At 45.9% G+C, this 19776-nt stretch overlaps 2 non-coding genes across 2 annotated transcripts; one reads left to right on the top strand and one right to left on the bottom strand.

The window, feature by feature from the left end:
- Window positions 1–5580: 5580 nt before the first annotated feature.
- On the bottom strand, window positions 5581–5652 carry TRNAA-UGC (transfer RNA alanine (anticodon UGC)). Its single transcript has one exon. It is a non-coding gene; the product is annotated as a tRNA-Ala (tRNA).
- A 4657-nt stretch (window positions 5653–10309) lies between these two features.
- Window positions 10310–10381, top strand: TRNAA-UGC (transfer RNA alanine (anticodon UGC)). Its single transcript has one exon. It is a non-coding gene; the product is annotated as a tRNA-Ala (tRNA).
- Window positions 10382–19776: the final 9395 nt, after the last annotated feature.

Genomic DNA, 19776 nt, shown 5'->3' with positions numbered 1-19776 from the left:
AGAGACTCTTAATCTCAGGAAACAAACTGAGGGTTGCTGGAGGAGAGGGGGTGTTAAATTTAATTTTCATTTTTCTCAAAGAATGGCTTCTGTTTCTTGAAAATCATTGCAGTGTGGGGCGCCTGGGTGGCTCAGTCGTTAAGCGTCTGCCTTCGGCTCAGGTCATGATCCCAGACTCCTAGGATCGAGCCTCGCGTCGGACTCTCTGCTCAGCGGAAAGGCTGCTTCTCCCTCTCGCACTCCCCCTGGTTGTGTTCCCTTTCTCGCTGTGTCTCTCCCTGTCAAATAAATAAATAAAATCTTAAAAAAAGAAAATCATTGCAGTGTATAGTTTTTTAATTAGGCATAATTTACAAATAAAATTGTAATATATTTAAAATGCGGATATAGGTGGCTCAGTCAGTTGAGGAGCCAACTCTTGACTTTGACTCAGGTCATGATCTCAGGGTTGTAAGATCAGGCTGCATTCTCTGTGGGCAGTCTGCTTGAGATTCTCTCCCTCTCCCTCTGCCCTTCCCCCACTCCTCTCTCAAATAAATAAATGATTCTTTAAAAATGTACAATGTGGTGATATATGTACAATGTAAATCAAAACTACAATGAGATACCATGTCGCACCTGTTAGGATGGCTATTATTTTAAAAAAGATAACAAATGTTGGTGAGAATATGGAGAAATTAGAACCCTTGTGTACTGTCTGTGAGAATGTAAAATGGTGCAGCAGCTATGGAAAATAGTATGGATGCTCCTCAAAAAAAGGAAAAACAAAACTCCAAAATGATCCAGCAATCCCACTTCTGGATACATATCCCAAAGAATTGAAAACAGGATTTGAAAAGACATCTGAGAGTCAAGATATGGAAACCACCAAAGCATCCACTGACAGGTGAATGGATAAAGAAACTCTGGCATATAAATATACAAAAATATTGTTCAGCCTTAAAAAAAAAAAAAGGAAATCCTGCCATTTGTGACAACAGGGATGGACCTGGAAGACACTGTGCTAAAGGAAATAAGCCATCCTGAAGGACAATTCCTGCATGAGGCATCTGTGTGCAACAGTCAAACTCATGGAAGCAGAGAATGTGGTCGGGATTGCCAGGACCGGTGGAGGGGAGGAGAGAGCGAGCTACTGCTCAGTGAGTGTAAGGTTTCAGTTGTGCTAGATGAATATGACAGAAGTCGGCCCACAGTTAGCAAGAAGGTATCCTGCACTTCAGAGTTTAAGAGGGTAGGTCTCTCTCTCTCACACACACACTCAAAAAACAAAAGGACACAAACTTTGGGAGGTAGTGCATATGTTGAGACCTTGTGTGTGGTGATGGTATTTGCTTATGTCCAAACTCATCACACTATACACATCGAGTAGGTATAGTTCTTTGTCCATCAAATGTACCTCAATGTAGGCATTAAATCTGAGTAATGTCAAGAGTTGACAGGTTTATTATTGATTTGCAGTTGTTCTCTGAATATTCTAGAAATTATTTCATTTTTTAATGAAATTTTAATTATTGCAAGTAACTTCTCCCACTCTGTTGTTGTATTAGGTGGTGCTCATATATATGTGGTGTAGTGTGATGGCCTGAGGGATGAAGGGGGATGATAGAGATTCTGATTCCAGGCTGATCACCTGAGACCAGGAGCCCTGAAGGCAGGAGCTCAATGTCCCAGCTCCCACAGTCAGGCAGAGAGGAGGTGAACCCAACCTTCTGCCTTTTTGTTCGATTCTGGCCTTCAACAGATTGGATGATGCCCAGCCGTATCAGGGAAGGCTATCTGCTTTACTCAGTCTACCAATTCCAATGAGAATCTCTCCTGGAAAAAGCCACAGGCATACCCGGAGATGTTTAATCGGACATCTGGACACCGATGGCCCAGTGAAGTTGTCAGAAAAGCTAATCATCACAGTCATTGATGTGTTAATTTTTGCTAAGGTATCCTTTGTTTCTAAGGTATCCTAAATCTTTAACAATCTTTAGTTTCTTTATAACTAAAGAATACAATTAAAATAAATGTTTAGTTTGATGTATTATAATTTATCTATCACATCTTTCAACCTTCCCAACTGTACTTGAGTCTTTTTTTTTTTTTTAAGATTCTATTTTTCTACTTATTTGACAGAAAGAGAGAGAGAGAGAGCACAAGCAGGGGGAACAGAGGCAGAGAGAGAAACAGATTCCCCTCGAGGCAGGGAGCCCAATGCGGGGCTCCATCCCAGGACCCCGGGATCACGACTCCAGCCAAAGGCAGATGCTCAACCGACTGAGCCACCCAGGCGCCCCCGTGTGTGAGTCTTGTGCGCTGACACGTGCAGTTGTAATGAAATTATCGTGATGATGGAGGTGATGATGGGGCAGCTAATTCACTGTGTATTTAACAGGGAAGAAAGAGGTCTTGGACTGCTGTTACTAAAACTGGGTCATGTTGGTAATTATTATGAAAGAACAGAACCAAAATATCAGCCATAAAAACATAATAATAACTCCTTTGCCTGCTGGAAGGGCAGCCGGAGTGGAGCAAATATGAAGAGCAAGTTTATGCACCCAGCCCCCTCTTGCTTGAGATGCCTTTTCCCTTCAGAACCAGTTCTTGTGACTGAGGAAGCCCTACTCTACCCTGCACTGGGAATCCATCCTACCAGAGCTGTGTATGTCCTGTGGTGCATATCATTTACAAGCAGCTGGCTTCAAAGGAAACTGGGAAGAAGGGAAATTAGAATGAAGGCCCCCCTGCAGCAGAGATCAAAGTGTTACTGCAAGATAAACGACCGAGTGGGGTTTGCACCCATGCATTATTCTGCCCTCCCAGCAGAGCTGGTACATCCGCATCCAAGGTCCTAGCATGGGAGGCAGCGTGGCTTCCCTTCAGCATCTACACTTCTTCTTCAGACTGGATGAAGAAAGGAGTTTAAGTTACTTGTAAATGTTCAGTGTTATATGTCACAGAATACAAGAACAGCCATGAGCATAGATGGCCCGTGTGGCATCAGTCTTCAGCTCGTTCAGTGATAGTCCTCAGGTCAACAGCTGTTACACCAGAGCAGGTGTAGTCTATCGAAAAGAAAATTATGGAAGAGTAATTGAAAATAGATTTTTTCCTCAGCCAAAAGGGAGAAAACTTTCATCATGTGATGGCAGACAGGACCTAGAGTAAACAGATGCTGAAGACTCACGCGAAAGGGTAAATTAAATACACGGAGGCCCTTGCGGGGATCAGAAGCCTACTCGGTCGGTATCCACATCTAGCCTGCTAACCAGCTAGCGCATGGAATGATACATCGATAATCAATAAATATGACGGCATGTAAGTCTGTATTTAACTGCCTGTACTTCTATTTGAGAGTTGCCAAGGGGACAAAGCCAAAAGCCTTGTTTTGTTTACAGAATTCAGGTCATGCCTTGACCTTTGAAGGGGCCAATGGAAAAAGGAACTGCTGGGGGGTCCTGTCCAATCTGGGTCCTCCAACAGGATGCCTTCCCTCCAAGACTAACCACATCCCCCTGATAGGTATTCCTGAATCTTCTGATCGTTGACAAAAAATGCCAACAAAATGGCATCTTTCTATAGCTTCTTAGAGATAAACTGTGCCAGGAAGTGGGAAGGAAGCTTGAAAGTGAAAACTAACAGGGACTTGACAAGGGGAAGGAAATAAGCCATGAATGAATGAACAGACAGATGAGCAGCTAGAAGTTTTGCTGCACTTACCCCTTGGTGGGGGAGACATAAAGTAGAGATAACAAAGATAGAACTGGGATCCCATCCACGCACATTATAAACTCTCCTACCTATTAGATCCTCTCAACTATGTCTGTTCTCTCTCCAATCTTTGGTCAAAGGAAAACAAGTCTTAACCAGATTTGCATAGCTCCTTGTTCAAGACCGTGTCTTATTCAGTAAGCAGTTGAAAATTTGGTTGTTATGTACGACAGTCAGAAAAAAAGTAGCATATTGGTAAAAGACCCGCATAAAAAGAAAAGGTATTTTAAAGTAAGTTGCTCAGACAGTTCCTGATATAAAGCTCAAAGTCTAACTGTTAAGAGAGGATGATCCAAATAGGCAAGAAAAGAGGGTAGGCTCATCTTCAGTGGTACTGCAGAGAATTCTGTTTCTGGTCTCGAGTCATCACCTCCAGTCAACAGATATCTGCCTCCATGTAAACCCCATTCAGAGACTTGTTTTAGAGGAAGGTTTTATAATCATTTTGTTTGTAATGAGATTTAAATATATTCTAAAGTATTTTTTTATGATTCTATTTTTTAAATTTTTAATTTAAATTCAATTAATTAACATATAGTGTATTATTAGTTTCAGAGGTAGAAGTCAGTGATTCATCAGTTTCATGTAACACCCAGTGCTCATCACATCACGTGCCCTCCTTAATGCCCATCACCCAGTTACCCCATCCCCCCACCCCTCTCCCCTCCAGCGACCCTCAGCTTGTTTCCTAGAGTTAAGAGTATCCTATGGGGGGTGCCTGGGTGGCTCAGCCAGTTAAACAGTGGCCTTCTGCTCAGGTCATGATCCCAGCGTCCTGGCTCTCTGCTCAGCAGGAAGTCAGCTTCTCCCTCTCCCTCTGCCTGTCACTCCTCTTGCTTGTGTTCTCGCCCTCTCTGTCAAATAAATAAACAAAATCTTAAAAAAAAAATGCTGTGTCACTTAAAAAAAAAAAAGTGTCTTATGATTTGTCTCCCTCTCTGATTTCCTCTTATTTTTCCTCCCCTTCCCCATGATCTTCTGTTTGTTTCTTAAATTCCATATGAGTGAGATCATATGATAATTGTCTTTCTCCAGTTGGTTTATTCACTTAGCATAATACCCTCTAGTTCCATCCACGTTGTTGCAAATGGCAAGGTTCCATTTTTTTTGACAGCTGAGTAGTATTCCATGCTCTAAAGTATTTTCATGATTTTGATATAGTAGCTTCATAATTTTTATCAAGTGGAGGAATTTGGCATTATTTGAACTTCCCCAGTAATTTAGTACACCTAACTTTAAATGCCCCCAATAGCTTATTTATTTAAGTACTGTAGAGCTCAGGGCAGCCTGTCCCAAAATGGACCTCTATGGCATAGTAATTATTTTCAATAGAAGCTACTCAGGGGAAGCAGCAGGTGCAAGGACATCACACCCTCCTCTGGCCCCTGGAAGCAGGAAACAGATCTTTCATGTGAAAGGTCCCCTCCCTGCACTAAGAAGTTAAAGACACCCTTATCACCAGAGATAGGAAATTTAAAATCGAGACAGCTGTATAAATAAAACTTGTTGCTTTTTTACTAAATCTACCTCAGCCCAAAGTCCACTTAAAATAAGGCTCCCAAGCATCTGTTTTCTTTATCCTGTCAAGTCCTCACAAATTTATTCTTTGTCCTAAATAGGTCCCTCTATTATTGGGTCTCTGTGCACAGGTAATAAAACTCTTTCTTCGCCCTGTTAATCTGTCTCAAATCAGTTTAATTCTGAGGCTACTAAGGACTTCAGCTGGAGGAAAACTCCTTCCTCAGTAACTTTAACAATTGAAGAAAGGCCTGCCAAGGGTTAAATAAGAAGTCAGTCGGAACTCTCGCTCCGACCTTCTGAAGGTGGAGATGCCGGGGATCGAACCCGGGGCCTCATACATGCAAAGCATGCGCTCTACCACTGAGCTACATCCCCACGGCGCGGAGGCTCTTTTTTCCCCTCAATTGTCGACCAATAGTTCTGCCTTGCTGGTAAGGCGTGCGGCTAGGACTCCGCGGGTTTCTTCCATCCGCATTCACAGAAACACAGCCAGTGGACTTAACAAACGCGCATTAAGTAACACCTTCCACAGTTCTCTGTACCTCCCTGTAACGTCCTTTAGCACGGTTTGTACTTGCAGATTTACGCCACCGGGTCCAATCTGCTTCGCTCTCGAGTCGGGTGATTTAGAAGGGCAGAAGGGGTGGCTGTGGGCCTCCTCACCGCCCCCCACCCCCCAAGCCGGCAGCACAGCGCCTGGCCCGGAGCAGCCACGCGGGAAGCAGCGGTGAGGACACCCGGGGCGCACTGCGTTCAGGACAGCTGTGACTGCGAAGGGCGTGGGGGCAGGAAGACTGAGAACCACATAGACAGGTAAGTTCAGGACGGTAGGACGAGCGCTCTGGCAAGGCGCAGCAGACAGAAAGTATCCGCATCCTTGATCAGAAGCTGGGGGCCCAGCAGTCTTAAAATCAGCGCTTGGCCAAGTGAATAAAGGACCATCTGGGGCTTGCAGCGGTGAGCGGTGACGCTTCTCGGATTGCGGCCGAAGTTCTGCGCGAAGCTGGCGCGCGGACGCCCCAGAGAGGTTCCCCGCACGGATTTGCTCGGGCTCCAAGCGGGCACTCGCTGGCCGCCAGGTCGAAGGAGTTGCGGGTCTGAAATGCGCTGCTGGTTGTCCCGAGTTCATGCTCGCCAAGCTCGTCGCTGGGCGGGAGTGCCCTGGCCCCGGGTGTCACTGTGCTCGACCCTCCCGGGTGCGGAAGACCACTGCGCTCGGGAGCCGACCGCTGAGTGTTTCCAGGACCGTTCACAGTCCCCGACGCCAACATCTGCGCCACTCTTCAGCGACCGAAGCGTGGTCCTTGCTCCGCGCTCGCGGGGTCTTCATTTCGGCGTCAGGTCCTCGGGAGGAGGGCGGACTAACGTGCCCCGCAGGCCCGGCCTGGTGTCGGCCGTAGGCGAGGCTCAGCGCGGGGTGCTGCGAGGACTCCCCCTGTCGCTCCCAGCGCTCGGAGCCAGGCCACAGCTTCAACTTGTGCCTCGCTCTGCCTCAGTTTCTCGCCCTCACTCCGGCTCTTTGCTCCGGGCGGAGTCCCTGGCCTCACCGGGTTTACTCCCGCCGAGGCCGCTCCTCTGCGGTTGGAGCAAGCCTTGCTCTGTTACCAGGCCGGCTGTTCCCGGGGCCTCGGAAGCACTGGACTCTCCCAGAAAATGCCCAGAGCAGCGACAGTGCCCAGCCGGTCTGAAAACTCCCCTGGGCACTGCCGTGTCGCAAAGGGGTTAGGACGGTAGACCCTCCTAAGGGGACACGTTTGGAACCAGTAAGGGAGACACAAAAAATGAATATAAATGTCTACAAATAAGCAATAAAGTGGTGGTTTTATCCTCCCGCGAGGCGCGGGACGACTGGCTAAGATGTGCGTCTCACCGAAAGCCCCCCCGCCACGTGAGCGGGGGCGAGTACGCCTGGATCGCGCGGCGCAAACCTCCCACGACCCTACTTCACTACCACGGGAGGTCGAGGGAAGCGCACAGTGTCCCCGCGCTCTCCCGACAGCAGTCCCCTCGAGTCTCCAGCTCCCTGCCGAGTGCACCGGCCCACTCCGCACCTGCCGCCTCCCCCGCCGCGCGAGACCGTCCCGCTGGAGGGGAGCCCGGCGGGCCTGACCCGGCGCGCCAGCCCCAGATGGCCGAAGGACGCGCTGGTCACCTAGTGGTCCCCGTCTACCGCGAAGGCCTCTGTGTTGTGGAGTGAACGTGCCCGGGTCCAGCGGTGGCCCAGATGGCAGCCGCCCCCCTGCAGCAAGCTAGCAAGCAGACGCGCGGGCTGGTGCGGGGTGTGCGCTCCTGAGCAAGCTGCGCGCTCCGCGGGGAGAGTGGGCCCGGCCAGTCTACGGCTGCCGCTTCGCCTTCGTCCCAATTCCCTCCTCTCTTTCCGGCCAGGGTAGGGCACGCATCACAGACACCCAGGGAGTGAAGGAACGCCCGAGTGGGAAGTCTCTTCGCTCCCGAGCTGTGTGGTCGCTTTTCTCCGATGGTGGGAAGGGCACCTGCGGACGCGGAGTTTGCCCCGGGAGTGATGTCTTTCGTCCAGTGGAGCCACCGCCTCCCTCCCTGGTTCTCAGCCTCCCCAGTCCCTGTCCCCGCCTGGTCCTTGGAGCAAGTCGCCGGCCAGGCTGCACGGAGGTCTCTCGGGGTCGCGCGCTCGAGGTCGCTGGGCTCAGGTGTCGGGTAGCGGCTGGGCTTGGGAAGTGTTGCGAGGGTTGCTCCCCATCAGCGAGGTTTGGGTTGGTGTTCCGGCGCAGGACCCGTCACCCCACCCGGCCCGGGGAGGACCCCTCTGTAGCCCCGCCGCTGAGGCCGCCTCTGGGTCGTGCGTTTGCAGAGGTGCCAAACGTTCTCCCGGCGCCTTCGTCCGTGGGGCTCCTTTGAACCCCGGGCCAACTGCCACGCGTGTCCCCTCCCCTTACACCTGCTAGTGAGAGTCCTCACCTGGTTTGCTCTCTCAGGGCACAGGCTTGTCTCTACGATGCCGCCCGCACGTCTAAGGATGCCTTGTGGGGACGGTGACAACGCGCTCCTTCCCCACTCAGATCGCTGCATTTATTCCCGAACCAAGATCTCCTGACGGTGGTGCGTGCGGCCGAGGAAGCGAGAGTCGTCGTCGCTGTCGTCCTTGTCTGTTTTCCCAGAGGAAATCCGCTTGGCTGATAACCCGAAGCTGAAGAGCGGGCTCGCGCGCACCTGCCCCTTCCGAGACCCCAGGAAGGCCCCCAGCACCGCTCCCCTCACCCATTTGCGTCGGTGAGATTTTAAACGTCACAAAGGCTCTGTGCGGGAGAAGGAGCTCGGAACCCCGGCCGCCGCGTGCAAGGAGGGCGGCGGGCGCGCGAATGGCCAGCGTCCCCCCGCGCAGGAGGCTGCGGCGCGGCCCAGGGCCCGACGCGCACGGAAGCTCCCCCCGATGCGTGGCTAGCGCCGGCAGGCCGTTCTCCGCGGTGGGGCGGGGGTTCTGGTGCCCCGAGGTAAGGAATGCGCCGCGTACGTGATCCCTGGACGGTCCGCGTCACCCAGTTCTTGAGACAGTCAGCCTGCGGGTTGAGCCCCGCGGGGTCTCCAAGCCTTCCGACGCTCAGCCCGCGACCCACCGCCCCACAGGGCAGGTGCTAATCTTTGCTCCCTTGAATCCCGTTCGTGATGGCAATCAGGGGTTGCGGCTGTTCCCCACGAACGAGGAGTTTTTGTAATTGCGCTCACAGACGTCCTTAGACCGTGCCCCCCGTGCGGGCTGCTGCCAGCGGCCCATGGCTGGGCGAAGTCGGAGCCGCGCGGCCCCTCTTCCTTCCCCGCCTCGCTCCCGCCGACGCGACCGTGACGCGGGCGCTCTCAAGGGGGGGTCCTCGGCCGATGTTCCGCATGCCCCGCTGTGTCCAACAGCAGGACCGCTCTCTGCGTTACTTCGGCGTTTTGCTGTTCGGCTGTTCTTACTCATCTTTATCTTCCTCTTCTCTTCGAATGGCTCGCGGATAGAGTATCTCATATTCAAGGGCTTCCGAATATCAAGAGATACACCTGCTGCTGGTTGTGCGTTCGTGTACAACTCATTAAGTTTTAAAAATGAACATTTTAATTATTCACATACTATTTTTCACAGTATATTTAAAAACTAAATTCAAAAATCAGATTTCCCTCACGCACTTACGTATTCATTAAAATTCAGGCCTAATATGTTATTTTATCTTTAAACGTTGGAAACACCTTAGTCTTGTGTCGTTAGAGAATGATGTAGTAATGTGTTCGCGTATCCCGGTGGTTCCGGAGTGTAGTATTAGCATCACCTCCCGGGTCTTACCAGACCACAGATGGCTGCACCCCCACGCTCGGAGTTCCTGACTCCTCCGTCCGTGCCGGGGCCCGAAAGTTTGTATTTTTAGCAGGATCTCAGGTGATGCTGGTGCTGGGTGGTCCAAATGCCTGACAGAACCAATGCCTGACACCGAAACCCGTTTCTAAATTGTAAAAACCTGGGTTTATATTTGAATCATCAGCATTTTTCTTACACTTTTTATTCCACGGGATACAGGTTTACTCACCCAATCTACGGAGTGGGCTTTTCCTTCTTCTGCCAGGCTGAGATTATGGACAATGCCAGGCCTGGAACCTGAGACTGAATGCACCTTGCAAAATGAGTCTACCCCAGTCCTTTACCCGGCTGGAGAGGCTCCTCCAGTGGGATTTTGTACTCTACACCGTGACATTTTCCAGTGGTTTGCTGTGGCCATCTATGGTTCTATTTTTTCTGATGCCGGCCTGTCCAAGAGGCTTTTGATCTGAATGACTTGTATTCGTGGTGATTGCTAGGATAGAAGCCAGTTTTGTCCCTGCTGGTTCTGAGCTGGGCCTGGGCAGATTCAAATGAATCTAAAGCCTTTAGTGATATTAATTCACAAACACCTTCTTTCCAACATTCAAGACCTATAAAATTCATATTATTCTTGCACATCAAAGTATAACAAAATACATTTTAGGGAAAAGTTGATGTCTATTCCTAAAGAAAGGTATTTTTACACCACACAGCTTGGGTAGGCCTGGGGATGTAGCTCAGTGGTAGAGCACATGCTTTGCATGTATGAGGCCCCGGGTTCAATCCCCGGCATCTCCAGTCTCTTGTTGCCCATTGGGTACGTTTTTGAAATGCTCATCTTAAAGCAGACATACTTGGTTTTTAGGACTTTTGGTATTTCCAAGCAATTTAAACTTTAAACAAGTAAATCACACTTCGTTCTAGTTAGTCAAATACACTGCTGAAAAAAAAAATACACTTTGCCACCCCTGCCAAGAGCACTCAGACTGGTGCTCTATCCCTGTTTTGGAGGATAGTTAAGAGACATTAGGGGGAGACCATGGACTGGTTTGTTTCCACTCCTGCAACTATGCTTTTTCAACAATTCCTTGACCCTGGTCACAAGTGCTTCTACCTTACCGAGCCATAAAAAATGTTTTTTCTCATTCCTTCTATTTTAGAAGAGTTCATATTTGAAGTCAACCGCTGAATAGAAAGTGCACCATTGGTTTACATGGGCGAAAGCATGACTAATTTCTAATTAGTTGGCTGCTGAGAATGTGCCTAGGAAAAATTGTAGGCAAAGAACAGTCTTCAGGTATAAGAGGTAAAAGAGACATGGCTAGAAATCTAGGCAGAGAGGGAGGGGGTTTTATTAGCTTCTCCTTGGTTCTTTTTGTAAAGTAGACAAAACCGCTTTTATCAACTGTCACCAGGGACACAGGCTAAAGAACAGTGTTCTCTAAAAACATAGGCTGAGAAGTTTGTTCTTGGAAATCCTATCAGTAAAAATAGAGTATCCTGGTTATCTGAGTGATGTGGCTCAGGTGACGGAGGCTTTTTTTTTTTTTTTAAGATTTTATTTATTTATTTGAGACAGAGAGAATGAGAGAGAGAGAGCATGAGATGGGGGAGGGTCAGAGGGAGAAGCAGACTCCCCGCCGAGCAGGGAGCCCGATGCGGGACTCGATCCCGGGACTCCAGGATCCTGACCTGAGCCGAAGGCAGTCGCCCAACCAACTGAGCCACCCAGGCGCCCACAGGTGACGGAGGCTTTAACAAAAGCTTTGCTATGACTTCGACATAGAAACTCAGACTCGACTTCCAACCACTTCCCAGAGTTTCAATAAGGATTCAGGAACAGCTTTTAAAATTTCCATAACTCTGTAGTTTTAAGAAAACAGGATGCTGCCACTTTACTCACAGTCCTGCTTTGCTTTGATTCTATAAAACTCTGCTTCAATTAAATGAAATCAAATGATATTAAATCAAAAAGTTAAACTTCACCCCCACCCCTACCCCCAAATTCTATAACTCTGCCTCTTGCTTTGTTTGGTCAAAGCCTGTACTTTTTGCATTCCCCTCCTCCCTTGCCTGAGCAACAATTAAGTTCATCTTTTACGTGTTAAGACTGAGCAATTGTAATTTATTTAACATTTTTTAATATGGAAGATAAAAATAGATATTGTGACTGCATGGAGCACTGGGTGTTATGCACAAACAATGAATCATGGAACACTTCATCTAAAACTAATGATGTAATGTATGGGGATTAACATAAGAATAAAAAAAAATTAAAAAAAAAATTTTAAAAAAATAGATATTGTGAGGTTAAGAAACAGAGACTGGTCTCTCCATAAAATTGAAATTAAAGTTCCTGAACTTTCTATAGGGAAAGCCTACTTGAGACACACAAAAAAACCCCACAAAACCCTACATAAATACAAATATTGATTCACTTGCCTGGATCAAATTTAAAATGAACCTTGTGACAAACTGATAAACCAGGGATAAACTGTTAAGTATATTTACATATGCTAGATATGATGAAAGTTGTTATTAAAACTAAAAAAGAAGCTTGTACAAATCAATTTCTAAAGGAAACCAATTAGAAAATAAGCAAATTTATTCTTCATCTACCCAACAGTTGGGACAAAGGTAGAGCCTCTACTGAGGGAACCTTGATTGTTGACGATGCCAATGATGATATATGTAACTGGGTGTGTGTGGCAGATAGTGTTTCAATCTAAAATGAACTGCAAGTGCCATTTCATTCCTTTGCATTCAACAATATTTTGAACAGGTGTTAATATCTTGTCTGAAACTCTCATTAGCCAATGAGCACTTGTTTTGAATTCAATCAAATTATAAATATTAGTAACTTTGTACTTCTAGGTAAAGAAAGAAAAAGAAAGAAAGAGAAAGAAGGAATTGACAGTTATGTCTCAAACCTCAGGTGCAGAGAAGAGATGTTCTTTCTCTAAGTCTGTCAGGCTCCCTGCTTTCCAACTGTGAGTTACATAGTCAGTGCTTTGCACTGTCTTGTCCACCAGGAACTATAAGGAACACCTTCGTCCCCTCCGAGGTTTCTCTTCTACTCTTACACGACAACCACACTCACAACACTTCTGACACCAGGTGTGGGTGGGGTTTTCCCATATTAAGCAGCCGGTGTCTTACAATTTAACTCAATTCTGACAGATATAGTTAGATCCAACAGGTTAAGGGCTCAGTCTCACGAGACTGTCTCCTACTTCAGATGCCGGATGCAAAAACTGGGGGGCCCAGGTTCCCCACAGCTTGTCTGACTTGGCTTTACAAATCACAGGTTCCTGTGACCTCCTGATTATTTGTTAGAACAGCTCACAGAACTCAGGGAAACACATTTACCAGTTTATTCAAGGATATGATAAAGGACAAAGATTAACAGCCAGATGAAGAGATACACAGGGTGAGCAAGGTCTGGGAGAATCCCGAGCACGGCAGCTTCTGTCCCCTTAGAGTAGGGGTGTGTCACCCTCCCTGACTGGATGTGTTCAACAGCCTGGAAACTCCCCCAAACCCCATAGTTTGGGGATTTTATGGAGGCTTCCTCATGTAGGTATGATCAATTATTAACTCAATTTGCAGCCCCTCTGTCCTGTCCGGAAAATGGAAGGTGGGAGGCAGGGGTGAGGAAAATCCCAAACTTCTAATCTAAGCTTAGTCTTTCTGATGACAAGGCCCCATCCAGGAGCCATACAGAGTCACCTCATTAGAACAAAAGATGCTCCTAGTGCTCTTATCACTTAAAATTTATAAGGGGGGAGGGTGCCTGGGGGGGTCAGTCAGTTAAGCAGCCGACTCTTGATTTCAGCTTAGGTCCTCATGATCTCAGAGTCATGGGATCAAGCCCTCCGTCGGGCTCTGCACTCACGCTCTTTCTAAAACAAGTAAATCTTTAAAAAGATTTAAAAAGGGGGGGGCGATTTTATAAGGGTTTTAGGAACTCTGTGCCAGGAATAGGGAGGGACAAGGATCAAATATATATTTCTTATTATGAATCACAATATCACAGAAACTCTTAAGTGATGTTTCACTCAGTCATTGAAGCTTTCTTAAGTTGTGCCCTGAAACATAATTCTACCTTTCCAGTTTGCTAATAATATTTTATTGGAATTATTAGACATTTTAGCTCAAATCCCTATCGAAAGTACAAAGTTATTAATATATTATAATTCATCTGATTGAATTCAAAACAAGTGCTCTTTGGCTAATGAGAGTTTCAGACAAGATATTAACATCTGTTCAAAATATTGTTTAATCGAAAGAAATGAAATGGCACTTGCACTTTCTGAGGAAGGATGGAAGGAAGAGTAAATAAATTAGTAAGATAGTGAGTGAATGAGCAAATAAAAGAAACTTGTTTGAAGAAAATTCCACATGTGCATTAATTAATCCTTGTTATGGGCTGAATTGTGTCTCTCCAAAATTCAAATGTTGAAGTCCTACCCTCCAGTACCGCAGAGCGTGACTGTCCTTAGAGATAGGCTCTTTAAAGATGTAATTAGGTTAAAGGTGAAAGATTTTTGCGATCTGAAGAGAAGATGTAATTAGGTTAAAGTTAGCTCAGGAGGGTGGGCCTTAATCCAATATAACTGGTGTCCTTATAAAAAGAAGACATTACCACACAGACCCTAAGGCAAGACCACACACAGATGCTGGAAGAGGCTGGCCATCCACGAGCCAGGGAGACAAGGAGACAAGCCTTAGCAATGACTCAGCCAAGACCTGCAGACTTCGATCCTCAAGAATTGTGGTGAGAAAATAAATTTGTTGTTTCAGCCATCTCGTCTGAGGGACTTTGTTATGGCAGCCCAAGAAACGGATGCAATTCTAAATGCTATCCAGGAAGCAATTTCTAAAAATAACACGGTATTGTTACTCTCTTCACATGCCAGGGATAAAGGAGTTACGTTCCTTGGATATGTATTGGCAGTCAGCATCCATTCGCACACTCTTCTGGCTGACTGGAGGGCTTGGAAAGCTACGAGTGTATTTCCCAGAGCCCCTTTTACCTAAGGATCTTTACACAAAGGGTATTACAACAATTATTAGGCACACTTCTCTGAGATTTACAAAACAAGGTATTATCCTGCTGATGCTGGCAATTCCCTGCTGGCCAAGCAAGATCGTGGACCTGTGCTTTCTCTGCAGTGTTGGGAATGGCCAGCAGGCCCCGGCGAGGATGGAAGATGACTCCAGACTCGGCAGTGAAAGAGAGAAGGCAAGGGGTCCCCGCCCAGAGACGAAGACCCTTCGCTCTTCTTTGCTCCCGCTTTTACTGGTCCTTCAGGAGAATCACAAATCCTTATCACTGTTTCTCAAGCACGTGATGTGTGACAAGGGGTCTTACTGGAACTAGGAGGATCTGTTTACAGGAAAGATAAGGATACACTGATCAGCTGATCATCTTGTTCTACCAGTTCTGCTAAACATAGCTTAGGGAACAATGCGTACATCTCTTGGATCCCAGGGCGGCTCTTTGGGCTAAGAAAGTTCGGGAAGGCAACTCCCAGCGGCATTCCAACGGCAGAGCACTCATGAGGGCCTCAGCATTCCAAAGGCCTGCGCCCTCCTGCGAAACCTTCCTTCGCCCCCAGCAGCCTCCCGGTTAACGTTTTAGCAAGCCAGGTACCATGGCTGAGTTCATGCTCTGCATTAACCCCAACATGGCAGTGTTACAAGCCCCCTCTGGAAAGAGGAGAAAGTAATGGCAGAGTTACAGAGAAAGCAGTCTCCTAACCTGAACCTCGTGCTCCCCAGACCGCAGGGACAGTGGCACGTTCGGGGCCTCAGCAGTGTTACTAGTTTGCCTTGCAGATCACTTCCATGCATGGACACTTTTTAGATCAGGGGAGAGCACTGACGAGGCCCCATAGGTATTGTCTGGAGTCACACTTGAAAGTCTGGGCTAAAGTCTGTTTCTCAGTCACTTCTGCTGATTTAGTACTAACCACCAGCTTACCGTTGTAGTATCCAACTTACTGTTTTTAAATCCTTCCCACTTAAAACATTTCGAGTGCGTCCTGTTTCCTACATTGAACTCTGAATTGTGCTTCAGATTAAGAAGTATCAAAATAAATACTAATAGTAATGGGTTATAACCTATTGAATACATAACAACCTATGAATGAGTCCATACAAATAAGTCAATAAAGAAGAAAGAAATATTCTTCTTCTTATAATAAGAAGTCAAATGATAAATGTAGAAAGAATGATGGATTTAGAAAATCGCCACTTGGAAATCATAACATTAATAATTGATTTAGGCAAGGATCATCAATGAGTGATAAATAGGTCAAAGTTGAATGAGAACACAATATTTACATAGTCTCCTCCTAAGATACTAACTGCAATAATAATAATAATAGTAATAATAGTAATAATAAAAGAATTATGGAGAAGCCTGGCAGACATCATCATAAGCAAATGATCAAAATTAACATCACCGGTAATGGGACAACTGACATTTTATGTCCACTGATATGATGCACTGAAAAAGACACAATATCAGTTGTCTTGTATTCCCACCCAAAATACACAGCCTGAATTAATTGTGAGGAGACAGCAGACTAACCCAAATTATGGAATATTTTACAAAATAACTGGTCTGTATTCCTCAAAAATGCCAATGTCATAAAAGAAAAACAAAGCCTACAGATGAAAGGAGATGAAAGAGAATGACAGCTGAATTCAGCACATAATCAAAGATTTTCTTTTGCTAAAAAGGCATTGTAGGGGGAGGGAGACTAACATCGGCAATATGGCAGAGTAAGAAGCCTTGGAGCCTCCTTCCCTCCACAATGCACTATTCAGCAATCATTCATGGACAGATTCCCTTTCAGAGAAATCAGAAACTAACAGAAAGACTCCTGCACCCCAGGGGACTATAAAACCAGCCTCACTGAAGCTGGTAGGGAGATTCAGAATACCCTCTCACCAGAGACCCTGCCCGTGGTCTAGTGCCAAACAATCAGGAAAGCACCCCCTAACTCCCAGCTTCATACAAGGGGAGTAAAGGCTAATTTGTGCCTTCAGAACCCCAACTTTTCCAATGGGGCTCCCCAGAGAATTGGTTTCTGTCTTGCCATCCTTGGAGCTGTGACACTTCTTGCAGAGTTTTTCCATCTGGGGGAGAACTGAGGCAGCAGCTTGGGCTGGTAGGTGTCAACAGTCCTCCCTCCTGATCAGCATAGAGCGCTAGCAGACAGGAAAAAAATCCCAGCTCTCAGGTTCCCCCTGGGGAGGAAAGGAGTGATTCACGTGCCCAGAGCCCCAACTTTTTGGGCTTCCCAAATAACTAGCACCTATATCACCAGTCCTGTTACTCTGATGGATCTGGTACAGTCTAGGCACCCACAGGAGAATGGACACAGAGGCGTGGGCAGGTAGAAGCAATAACTCCCCACCCACCCCTAGCACAGAGCAGACGAAAACCAAACTGCCTACTTCTCCCTGGGGAAGGAGTTGTAGAGACACCCAGAATCTCTGGCTGATCTGATCAGTGGAGGTCTTCTCCCACATTAGGCCATAAAGATTGAGAGAGGTTAGTGCTTTGTCTAATGTGCAAATACCAACTCAGAGAGTCAAGGAAAATGGAGAACCAAATAAAGATGTTCCAAACAAAGGAACAGTAAATCTCCAGTAACTGACACTAATGAAGTAGAATTACATGATTTACCTGTCAAAGAATTAAAAATAACTCTCATAATGAGGCTCATGAAGGTCAAGAGAACAATGCATGAACAAAGTAAGCATTTTAACAAAGAGAGAGAAAATGTTAGGAAGTACCAAACATAAATCATAGACTTGAAGAACACAATAACTGGACCGAAAAATTCACTAGAAGGGTTCAACAGCAGCTGGATCAAGCAGAAGAAAGGATAAAATAACTTGAAAAGGTCACTGGAAGTAATTGAATCAGAGATGCAAAAAGAAAAAAGAATGAAAAAAAGTGAAGAAAGCTTAAGAAAATTATGGTACACCGTCAAACAGAACAATACACACATTATGGAAATACAAGAAGGAGGACAGAAAAAGGAACAGAAAATTTATTCAAACAAATAATGGCTGAAAACTTCCAAATCTGGATAAGGAAAGGGACATCCAGATCCAAGAAGCCCCAAGAACACAAAATAAGAGAAACATAAAGAAATCTACACCTAGACACATTAATTAATTAATTAATTAATTAAGTTGTCGAAAGTCAAAGACAAAGAATTTTGAAGGCAGAAAGAGAAGAGTGCCCCCATAAGACTCAACGTATTTTTCAGTAGAAACCTTGCAGATGGGAAGGGAGCGGGATGATATATTCAAAGTGCAGAAAGAAAAATACTACCAACAAAAACTACTATCCCTAGCAAAACTCTCCTTCAAAAATGAAGAAATAAAGATTTTTCCAAGATAAACAAAAACTGAAGGAGTCCATCACCATTAGACCTGCCTTACAAGAAATGCTAAAGACGGCTCTTGAAGTTGAAATGAAAGGACGCTAAATAGCAACACAACAACATAAAGTATGAAACTCGTAGGTAAAAGTAAATACATAGGCAAGTACAGAATACTGTATGTCTGTAATGATGGTAAACAAATCATTTTTAATTCCACATAACAGTTAAAAGTCAAAATTATCAAAAATAACTATAACTAAAAATATGTTTAGAAGATACCCAATATGGACAGATGTAAATTGTAACAACAACAACATAGTGTGTGGGAGGAGCTCCTGGCTGCCTCGCTTGGAAAAGCTTGTGACCCTCAATCTCAGGGTCATGAGCCCAAGCCCCACGTCAGGTGTAGAGATTACTTAAAAAAAAAAAAAAAAGTTTAAAAAAAAAGTGTGTGGGAGAAGTTAGTGTCGAGTTTTTGTATGCAATTGAATGTACATTGTTTTTAGCTTAAAACAGACTGTTACAACTATAAGATACTTTATGTAAGCCCCAAGATAACCACACATACACAAAAATACCTAAAGAAGTGACACAAAAGAAAAAGACAAAGGAATAAAAGCATATCAATTTTAAAAAGCAACAAAACATAAAGGAAGACCGCAAGAGAGAATAAGAGACCAAATGATTACAAGATTAACAGGAAACAACTAACAAAATGGCAATAGTAAAACTCTTCCTATCAACAATTACTTTCTTTTTTTTAATTCAGAAACTTTTTTTTTTCTTAAATGCCTATAAGATTTTGCAATTAGAAATAACCCGGTAACGGAACAACCCTACAACCCTCAAGCCAAGCCGCCCCACCAGCCCATACTCGCCCCTCGCAGCTCTGCGCTTGCGCAGACCTCCCCCGGGGACTTCGCCCAGCTCCAACAATTACTTTCAATGTAAATGGTTTAAACTCCCCAAACAAAAAATACAGAAAGACTCAATGGCTAAAAAACAAGACCCAATTGGGGCGCCTGGGTGGCTTGGTCCTTTAAGCATCCGACTTTTGATTTCAGCTCAGGTCATGATCTCAGGGTCATGAGATCAAGCCCTGTGTTGGGCTCCATTCTGAGCGTGGAGCCTGCTTAGGATTCTTTCTCCCCTTGCCCCTTTCCCCACACTCTTCTCACAAAACAAAACAAAACAAAACACCCCAACTATATACTGTCTACAAGAAACTGACTTTAGATGTAAAGGCACACATAGGCTGCAAGTGAAGGGATGGAAAAAGATACTCCATGCAGGGAGGGGAGGAATGAAGCGGGGGAAATCGGAGGGGTGGACGAACCATGAGAGACGATGGACTCTGAAAAACAAACTGAGGGTTCTAGAGGGGAGGGGGGTGGGAGGATGGGTTAGCCTGGTAATGGGTATTGAGGAGGGCATGTTCTGCATGGAGCACTGGGTGTTGTGCACGAACAATGAATCATGGAACACTTCACCTAGAACTAATGATGTAATGTATGGGGATTAACATAAGAATAAAAAATAAATAAATTAATTAATTAAATAAGGAAAAAAAAAAAGATACTCCATGCAAATGGTAACGAAAGGAGAGCAGGGATGGCAATACTTAGAGTAAGTATTATATTTAATATGATATTAGAGGGGTGCCTGGGTGGCTCAGTCGTTCAGCGTCTGCCTTCGGCTCAGGTCATGGTCCCAGGGTCCTGGGATCGAGCCCCGCATCAGGCTCCCTGCTCAGCGGGAAGCCTGCTTCTCCCTCTCCCACCC

Source organism: Leptonychotes weddellii, chromosome 8 (genome assembly GCF_054177405.1).
Source record: "Leptonychotes weddellii isolate Sample4059 chromosome 8, ASM5417740v2, whole genome shotgun sequence".
In the NCBI taxonomy this organism is placed as follows: domain Eukaryota; kingdom Metazoa; phylum Chordata; class Mammalia; order Carnivora; family Phocidae; genus Leptonychotes; species Leptonychotes weddellii.
This window is presented reverse-complemented; position numbering and strand designations above follow the sequence as displayed.